At 31.2% G+C, this 10,211-nt stretch overlaps 2 non-coding genes across 2 annotated transcripts; both read left to right on the top strand.

Moving 5' to 3' along the window:
- Nucleotides 1–3,139: 3,139 nt before the first annotated feature.
- Nucleotides 3,140–3,258, top strand: LOC149424588 (5S ribosomal RNA). Its single transcript, XR_016302175.1, has one exon. It is a non-coding gene; the product is annotated as a 5S ribosomal RNA (ribosomal RNA).
- Nucleotides 3,259–3,580: 322 nt separating this feature from the next.
- LOC149424587 (5S ribosomal RNA) lies at nt 3,581–3,699 on the top strand. Its single transcript, XR_016302141.1, has one exon. It is a non-coding gene; the product is annotated as a 5S ribosomal RNA (ribosomal RNA).
- The last annotated feature ends 6,512 nt before the right edge of the window (nt 3,700–10,211 follow it).

Here is a 10,211-nt window from a genome sequence, read left to right as displayed (position 1 = left end):
AATTGGAACTAAAGACTCTTATGCAGTATTTATTCACAAAAAATCAATATTTAGAAGCAGTTGGGACTCTTACGTAGTATTGACAAATATTAATATTCAGAAACATAAAAAGTAGTTGGGAGTTAGAACTCTTATGCACTAGGTATTTACAAAAAATATATATATTCAGAAACATTAAAAGTAAATGGGACTCTTATGTAGCATTCTAAAAGAATTAATATTCAAAAACATTGAAAGAATTTGGAAGTAAGAACTCTTATACAGTAGGTTTTTTACAAAAAAAAATATATTCATAAACATTTAAAGTGAATGGGACTTTAATGAAGCATTCACAAAAAATCAATATTATGAAATATTAAAAGTATTTGGAAGTTAGGATTCTTATGCAGCATTCACAAAAAACAATATTCAGAAAGATTTAGTAATTGGGAGTTAGGACTCTTATGCAGTATGTATTCACAACAAATCAATATTAAGAAGTAGTTACGACTCTTATGTAGCATTCTCAAAAAATCATATTCAGAAAGATTAAAAGTAATTGGGAGTTAGGACTCTTATGCAGTAGGTATTCACAAAAAAACAATATTCAGAAACATTAAAAGTAGTTGGGACTCTTATGTAGCATTCACAAAAAATCAATATTCTGAAACAATAAAAGTAGTTGGGACACTTATGTAGCATTCACAAAAATCAATATTCCGAAACATAAAAGTAATTGGGACTTAGGACTCTTATGCAGTATTTATTCACAAAAAATCAATATTCAGAAGTAGTTGGGACTCTTGCGTAGTATTGGCGAAAAATCAATATTCAGAAACATAAAAAGTAGTTGGGAATTAGAACTCTTATGCACTAGGTATTTACAAAAAATATATATATTCAGAAAAATTAAAAGTAAATGGGACTCTTATGTAGCATTCTAAAAAAAATCAATATTCAGAAACACATAAAGTAATTGAGAGTTAGGACTCTTATGCAGTATGTATTCACAAAAAAACTATATTCAGAAGTAGTTGGGACTCTAATGTAGTATTCACGAAAAATCAATATTCCGAATCATTTAAAGTAATTGGGAGTTAGGACACTTATGCAGTAGGTATTCACAAAAAAACAATATTCAGAAACATCAAAAGTAGTTGGGACACTTATGCAGCATTCACAAAATTCAATATTCCGAAACATAAAAGTAATTTGGACTTAGGACTCTTATGCTGTATTTATTCACAAAAAATCAATATTTAGAAGTAGTTGGGACTCTTACGTAGTATTGAAAAATATTAATATTCAGAAACATAAAGTGTAGTTGGGAGTTAGAACTCTTATGCACTCGGTATTTACAAAAAATATATATATTCAGAAACATTAAAAGTAAATGGGACTCTTATGTAGCATTCTAAAAAATTCTATATTCAGAAACATTAAAAGTATTTGGAAATTAGAACTCTTATGCAGTAGGTTTTTTACAATAAAAAATAAATTCATAAACATTTAAAGTGAAAGGGACTTTTATGTAGCATTCACAAAAAATCAATATTATGAAATATTAAAAGTATTTGGAAGTTAGGATTCTTATGCAGCATTCACAAAAAACAATATTCAGAAAGATTTAAAGTAATTGGGAGTTAGGACTCTTATGTAGTAGATATTCACAAAAAAACAATATTCAGAAACATTAAAAGTTTGGGACTCTTATGTAGCATTCACAAAAAACAACATTCAGAAACATTTAAAGTAATTGGGAGTTAGGACTCTTATGCAGTATGTATTCACAAAAAATCAATATTCTGAAACATAAAAGTAATTGGGACTTAGCACTCTTATGCAGTATTTATTCACAAAAAAAAACAATATTCAGAAGTAGTTGGGACTCTTATGTAGTGTTGACAAAAAATCAGTATTCCGAAACATTAAAAGTAATTGGGAGTTAGGACTCTTATGCAGTAGGTATTTAGAAAAATATATATTCCGAAACATTAAAAGTAGTTGGGACTCTTATGAAGTATTCACAAAAAATCAATATTCCGAAACATAAAAAGCAGTCGGGAGTCGGGATTCTTATGCAGTAATCACAAAAAACAATGAGATTTCTGCTTCGTAGTAAGTTATGATTTCCAATCGACTATTTTAATTTATAAAAGTTTTGAAAATCTCTGTTTAACTTCCAAATTGCGTTTTTCCTCCAATAATCTGTGGCAAGAGAACATAGCAGCGCCCTTACGATAGATACTTACTACTGGCGGCTCCTCTACCAACAGCGGTCATTGGCCTCTAATCTTCCTGTCATGTTTGCCGACGATAGCATATACAAGTTGTCCGGTGTTCGCTATCCCGCTTCTTGTTAAATATTATATTTAATTATAAGTGCCAAACTATATAAGCGTTCTTATTTGATTTTTTGACAACCTTTGAAAAAAAAAATAACACAACGATTTATCATATGTTTTATTGTCGATTGAATTTTGGAATAATAAGCCATATTGCGCTTCCTAATATTTCTAAAACCACAATTTCATGCAACCTTGCAGTATACATCATTATAAGTTAATCCGTTTTATCCGCAGACGGCACAGTCCTGCTACTAAAAGCTAACACATGGACGGAAATAAATAACATGTCTAACACAAATAGCAATGAACTAAAAAAATGATTTAACATAAAAGTACCGGCACTAAATAAAAAATAAATTATTGTGTATCATTTTGCATAAAAAAACACAACATTACAAATTTTCAAAGATAATATTCTAAATAATACTGCACTATTAAAAAAAAAAAATGGGTGTGTCAAGCCTACGCAAGACAGAAGTGAAACTTCTAGTATTCTTCTCTCTCTCTCTTTTCATTTCATTCTCTCTTTTTTTCTGTCTATTGACATATTTATAAGTAGCATGTGATAAAAAAATTAAAAGTTATAAAAAAAGAAAAAAAAAATTAGTTAAAGCGGGGATCGAACCTCGGTTCTTCACGACCACAGTCGTGCGCTCTGCCTGTAGACAGCGAAGATGAGTTAGGAGAGTGAGTTAAACTAGGTATATAATATTTACACCTTGCTAATGTTTTCAGTATTATTAGGGCTTTTTTATACTAATTTTCATATATTTATTGGCAGGTAGAGTAGAAATTAATATTGTTTAGCGTTTGCCAACGACCATACCATGTTGAACACACCGGTTCTCGTCCGATCACCGAAGTTAAGCAACATTGGGCGCGGTCAGTACTTGGATGGGTGACCGCTTGGGAACACCGCGTGCCGTTGGCCTATTTTTTATTTTAATTTCATGTTTTTTTTATTTTTTTATCATTACTATAATTAATAATATCATAAAATTCTTTAACTTTTCAAGTATGCTACAGGCCTAAAATATTACTTAGTGGATTGATATTATGGTCAACCATTGAAAAAAAAAATTCCTACAAACTTATTAATGTAATTACGATCTTTTTCAAGCGCGTATGTAATGATTATTTTTATCAACCTCGCACACACCTTGCTAATTTTTTCAATATTATTAGGGCTTTTTTATACTAATTTTCATATATTTATTGGCAGGTAGAATAGAAATTAATATTGTTTAACTTTTGCCAACGACCATACCATTTTGAACACACCGGTTCTCGTCCGATCACCGAAGTTAAGCAACATTGGGCGCGGTCAGTACTTGGATGGGTGACCGCTTGGGAACACCGCGTGCCGTTGGCCCATTTTTTATTTTAATTTTATGTTTTTTTTCATTTTTTTATCGTTAACATCATAAAAAATTTTATATCATTCTTTAACTTTTCAATTATGCTACAGGCCTAAAATATTACTTAGTGGATTGATATTATGGTCAACCATTAAAAAAAAAAAATTCCTTAAAAACAAAAAAATAATATTCCATGGCCGAGAATCGAACTCGGATCAACTGCTTCGAAAGCAACTATGCTGACCATTACACCACCAACGCCAGTTGTCGAGATGAGCTAAGAAGCATTTATATTTTACTTCAAAACTTTTACTACATCAAATGAACTTTAATCGGTCCCGCATTTTCGTTTCGGTCATGAGTTGGTTTTACTCCTCGAAATTGCATGACGCGCGTAAAGAAGTTTCACTTCAAAAAACTCAGACAAACATCAATTATCCCTACTCCAAAATGTAATAAAAAACAACGGGGCAATTCAACTGTCAATATCTTAAAGAGTGAAGTTTTCTTTTTAATTCATTTCCAGTAAGTATCAGAAATATAAATAACAATAAAAAGAAAGTATTAACTAAATAGGAAATGAAATTAAAAGAATTTGGCATTCTCAGACTATAAAAATATTACCATTTGTTATTTCGGCTACTGGCATTATACTTAGCTCTCTCATTCAAAATTTAGGCGTATTAGATTTGTCAAAAATTTATTTAATTAAAATGCGAAAATCAGTCATTTTAAATACATGTAGGATTACGAAAGATTTTTCAAATATTTATATTGAGGGATCAGTAGGATTTATAGGTCCAATTAGAAGTTCTACCGAGCCGAACCCTTTGATATGAAAATATCTGGAGCCGGTGAATTATTTTCCCATTTGATCTCTGGTGATTTGACGTGTTTTTTTATATTATTTTGTATTTATTATGCTTTTATAATGTACTTGCATAATGTGGATTGATTAGTCACTAGATGATCATCTGTGGAAAAGTGTTTTGAAAGGTTTAGTTTTTCCTTTGGGGAAGATTTAACCCGGACATAAAGTCGGAAAAAAAAACACTATAACACATCCCCCATACACAACAGCTTGGTTTCAGTATGGTGGTATGATTTATAAATAACAACAATGGAAATCATTACTTTGTACATGTAAAATATTTCCTGTAAATCCTGTTAGAAGCCTGATTTGAAATTAACTAAATCCCGATACCACAAAGTGTGATTATTTCCGTCACTAAAATCAAACCAAACCAGGTAATTATTTATCGGCCGTATTATTTCGCAGATCAAATCAATCAAAAAGGTCGCGGTGGTATTTTAGCGATAAATCTGGCAGATAATGTAGCTGTTATTCAACCCCAATTATCTGACAACTTAACTAGTAATAATATTGTATTATGTCTATAAATATATAAATAAATACAGAACACACCAAACTACGCAGTAACTTGCGTGTTTAGTATTGATGTACTGAGAACTCCCCATGAACTTACCTTCATGTGAACATAAACCGTGAACTTGACCGACGAGGGAAATTTTGTAAACAACTCACTCCAACATTGCCCCCAGATTTTTCTACGTGACATCCACTAAATATATAATACACACTAGAAATGCTTTCCATCTACATTTGAATGGAAACCCATTTTATTAGCTCATTTAGCATATTTCTGGAAATAGTATATCGTAATCCCTGTAAAAATTAATATTATTTATTGAGTTAGTTTATACCACATTTGAATATAAACTAATATAAACAAGATAATATTTTCAAACTTTAAATATTTTTACAATAAACATAACATTTCTTTTAAATAGATTCATTCTTCAGACTTTCAGGCATACTCATCATACATCTTTAGTCCTTCGTACATTAGACAGTTCTGTGATTTTGATTTCTTCATTTATGGCAATCTAATTCTAGTTACATTTCTGGTTTCGTAATTGTGAACATCTCTATTAAAAACAATTTCATCCTTAAAATATTCTGACATTTGGTTGTTCATAACTTTATGCACAAAAATTAACACATTAAAAAACAGTCTCTTTTTTATTGGAATCCAATTAATCTGCTCTCTTATTTGATTAATGCTTGCGTACTTGCCTTTTTCCAGTAAACATCTCATAGCTCTATTCTGTATAACATCTAGTTTGTTCAAATTTTCTTCATTGGCACAAATATAACATAGTATAGCAATAATCTAAATGTGGAGCAACTATAGTTTTATTAATGAGCTCTGCAGTGTTTCCATTCAGTTTATTTCTTAATCTTCTAAGAAAATTGACTTTTTTATACCTTCTTTAAAAGTGAGTTTTCAATCGAGTATTACACCCAGGTACTTAATTTCATTTAATTTTTCAATTTTTTCATCATTAATTGTCAATTTTAATTCTGTGTTATGCGTTTTGTTGTCTATTTCCATATATTATGTTTTGTTTACGTGTAGTTTTAAATTGTTTAATTTCAGCCATTTCGCTATATTTTGTGGGTCTTCAAATAAAAAGGAATTACTAAATGATAAAATAACACAGCTACTATACAATTAGAATTGCTATTGCGCTTATGATCGAATTGCGTGAGGCTATTAGCATGCAAAAAAACTGTGCGCGGGGATTGAATTCGGTAGTTTACGGTCGTTCGCCATTAAAGTGTTGGAGGTCAAAAAGTAGAACCATCTAAATATATTATAGTATTTCAATGGATTAAACACGAAACTCGCCCACGTCGCATTTCTGGTGGTCTTCTTTATTCTATGGTGACAGCCGACAGAATGCGGAAATATCGTTGGATAATACGTCGTAGAAAATACCCTTCCCCTGTTTGTGCGTGTTATTAAAATAAAACACGAAAGGTTGTCTTTTTATTTATAAAATAGGCGCAATTGTTTTAGAAAATTAGTGAGATAATAATTAATCGTGTTTCCGACAGACATGGATCTCGCTTTCCGTAATGACAAAAATCCACTGAAATAAAGCACTTCTCAGATATAATATCATAAATAAATGTGTAAATGGCATAACGCCTACATATCAGTTATGTTGGTGCCTATTAATGTAGAAAAACGCTTTTTAAAGATTTTAAGTAAATTCACAGGATGTGTACGACGAAAATAACATTTATAATAGTTTTCTGTTTGAATAATTATAATGAATTTTGAAAGTGATTATTTTATTTATCACCGAAAAGACGCAAGTAAAGCCTTATCATTTTGTCATTTTGAAAGTACTGGTGAGTTGATTGTCCGTGATCTTCACACAATTACAAGGAATCCAACGAAATCAATTTTGCAAATCAACCCCAGGGAAGGAAAGAAAAACATACAAATAAAATGTTGGCCAGTGCTCGATAGTATGGATGATCGATTGCTCTACGATTCTTCACGCTTTATTATTTATGGTGTACGTTTTACGGCTCCATAAGTAGTAACTGTTAACTTGACAAGTATACTTGGACTGAAGACTTGCATTTTGAAATCTTTCAGATCAAAACTCTGTGGAAAAATGAATTACCGGATATTGCCGGCAAAGGAGCGATTCCACTGAGGCAACATACAAGCAGAGATGTGCAAAATGGGTACCCAAAACCATTTGAAATGCAAAATGGAAATGGGTCAAAACTTTTCCATTTGAAAATGCAAAATGCAAAATAGTTTTTAGAAAAGCATTTCAAATGCAAAATGCAAAATACCTATTTTCAAAATGCATTGAAAATGCAAAATGGTTTCTCAGGTCAATCAAACAGTTTTGTCATTTAATAATGGACATCAATGTAGAACAAACATATTACATGATGGTAAATCAAAAAATGCCACGACTACGGATTATGAACCACAAAAAATTTGCGCGGGACAAATGTTGCCAACGTAAAAACATAGAAACTGCTATCTAACATTTAATATTACAGCGTCATGGCCCCATGTTCAGTATTTTTTGTAATGGTATCACTCAATTGCCAGGGCTTCCACCAGGGAGCAACTTGACAAATGTAAATTATCTCTCATAGCGAGGTTGACGACCGACTGATATTTGGGGCTTATGAAAAAAAGATGAGTGGAGATAGTAGGAAGAATGTTGCAAAAAAGCATTTAAAATGGAAATGCATTGATAAAAGCATTTAAAATGCAAAATGCAAAATGGTTTTTAGAAAAGCATTTAAAATGCAAAATGGAAAATACCCATTTTGCATTTTGCATTTCCATTTGAAATGGATTTATTTGAAATAAAGTACATCTCTGCATACAAGCAACATGTAGCATACGGCAATGACGCATGCTACGCTCAGTCTTTCAAACGAAGAAATACAAAGCAACAAGAAGCAAGTATATTTGCCGCATGTTATATGTTGATTGTTGTTGCTGAAACGTAAACGTCACCTTTTGACACGTTTCAACATGTCGAACAATATCGCCATTATCAGCGAATCGGTGCGGCTCAAATCAAAGGAATTGGAGTGGAATATTGAAAAATTATCACAATTCACCGGAGTTGTGGAATAATAAAATAAATGGTTATGAAAACAACAGATTGAACTAATAATTGTAAAAATCACCCTGAGATTCTTGACCATCGACATCAACATATAACTATTGACTTCTACACCATCGTTTCTTTCTTCATAGCTATTACCAAATATTTATTTTATTTATGCCCGTCGGACTTTTACATAAAAGAAGAATAATTTAATAACATTACATAATGGATTCAAATTAACATAAGAAATAAATAATAATATTAGTATTCTCAGAATGAATAAATTAATTAATCGATGAATTACCAATTACAACAGCCTCCACGACTTTTTTTAAAGACATGTGGCACCAAAATTATGTTGTCTCCATGGAATCGTTTAGACGCATGACACAAGCGTAGACGACAAACTGCATGACATAGTTAAAATTTGTGGCACACCCAGAAATGGGTAACACTTGGAAATATGTAGCATGCCATTTGTAATTGATGAGTATTGCTTCAGTGGAATTGCGCATTAAGAACTGCCTTTTTTTAGATCTCAGTTGAGCTTACATCGAATAGTTTTTTTTTCTTTCCTCTTGTGATTGGGCACTTTTAAGCATTGATATCAAGACTATAATATTCACCTTTCTTCAGATATTAAAACGTAATTCTCGAAATTCTTTTAATTAATTTACTCTTCCAGCTATACGCATTACTTAAGTAGGAATGTTTGTTTTTTTTGTATTATGTTTTTGAAGCCTTCATTATAAAATGTATTTTTTGTCGGCTTCTCTTCTTGGAATATTTTAATCATTGTTTGAGATTTGAGCCGTGGTAATAAATTAATTAAAATTACCGTTGGTTATTAAAATATGAATAATTAACAGTGTTGTCAAAAAATCAGTGCTCAAAAAGAGTTTTATTTTTGCAATTTCCCAGAATTTTTGAACAGATTATTATTTTTTATGTGGTATCGTAGGTGTTATTTCTCTTGCAACCATAACTGAAAAAAGTTGAAAATTCACTCACAACATTTTTTTTACAACAAACATACCAAATTAGTTTTCTTCGCGACACCAGCACCAAATGGTAGAACATTTTCAGTGTAAATTAATTCGAGTTCTCACAGAATTAAAGAAACTCTCATGGTAAAATAATATTTTGTTACTTGTAATATAAAACCAAAAACGTGATTCGATCGAAGAATCTAAAGCTTGTGTTTGTTTTGTTTCAAGTATTGCTTTACGCTATTATTTGATCACGCAACTGATGATGCGTTTCACTTTATTCCTGGCCTTGAGACTTGTTCACGAGGAAGTTACAAGCAAATAATTTAACATTAGAAAGCTCTTGTTCCTCTTCTGTTTTAGTAGAAAGGTTTCTACTGGGGGTTATTGGTGGTAATACCTATTAGTTTTTTGGCAATTTGATGAAGGTACCAGAAGATACTCCACGTCCCTTATTTGACTAAGAATACCTATGTCAGTGGGCTTCAGTTTAATTAAATTGTGGCCCACGCCTATCTAATGAAGAAGTAATAATATTGTTTCGATTTTTTTTACTAAAATAAATCCATAAACAATATTCATTCCCGAAGGCATCCCAAATTTTGCAAATGCACTTTTAGCATTATGGTGGAGACATAATGTCAACTAGTTCAGGTTTTTTTAATAGTTAGCGGAACATTTAATTAATAAAGACCATACATTTACCCTTGATACAGGAAGTCCAACATAAAAATGGAATAGGTTTAAGACAAAACAATCTTGAAGCTTTTCAAATAAAAAAAATCGGTAAATTCAAAGCTTGAAATCATTAATAACCAATTAAATTTAACTGTCAGCCCAATTCATAGTATGTTCCCCATTACTTCCCTTATCCCACGATCCCCTCCCCCACATCTCTCACACATCTGACGCACTGTCCCTCTTAGTATACTGTCGCTTTATTTTTGATAATATATGTTATTTTATTTATTTTATTTTATTTATAGAATACATGATAATACAATAATACATTTTCTTACATGTGATACATTAAATCACCACACTAGGCGACTGCCTGTCTCGTGGCGACCAAT

Source organism: Hesperophylax consimilis, chromosome 4 (genome assembly GCF_061612785.1).
Source record: "Hesperophylax consimilis isolate HC1 chromosome 4, BYU_Hcon_1.0, whole genome shotgun sequence".
Taxonomy (NCBI): domain Eukaryota; kingdom Metazoa; phylum Arthropoda; class Insecta; order Trichoptera; family Limnephilidae; genus Hesperophylax; species Hesperophylax consimilis.
Note: the sequence above shows the minus strand (reverse complement) of the source record. Positions and strands in the feature narration are given on the sequence as shown.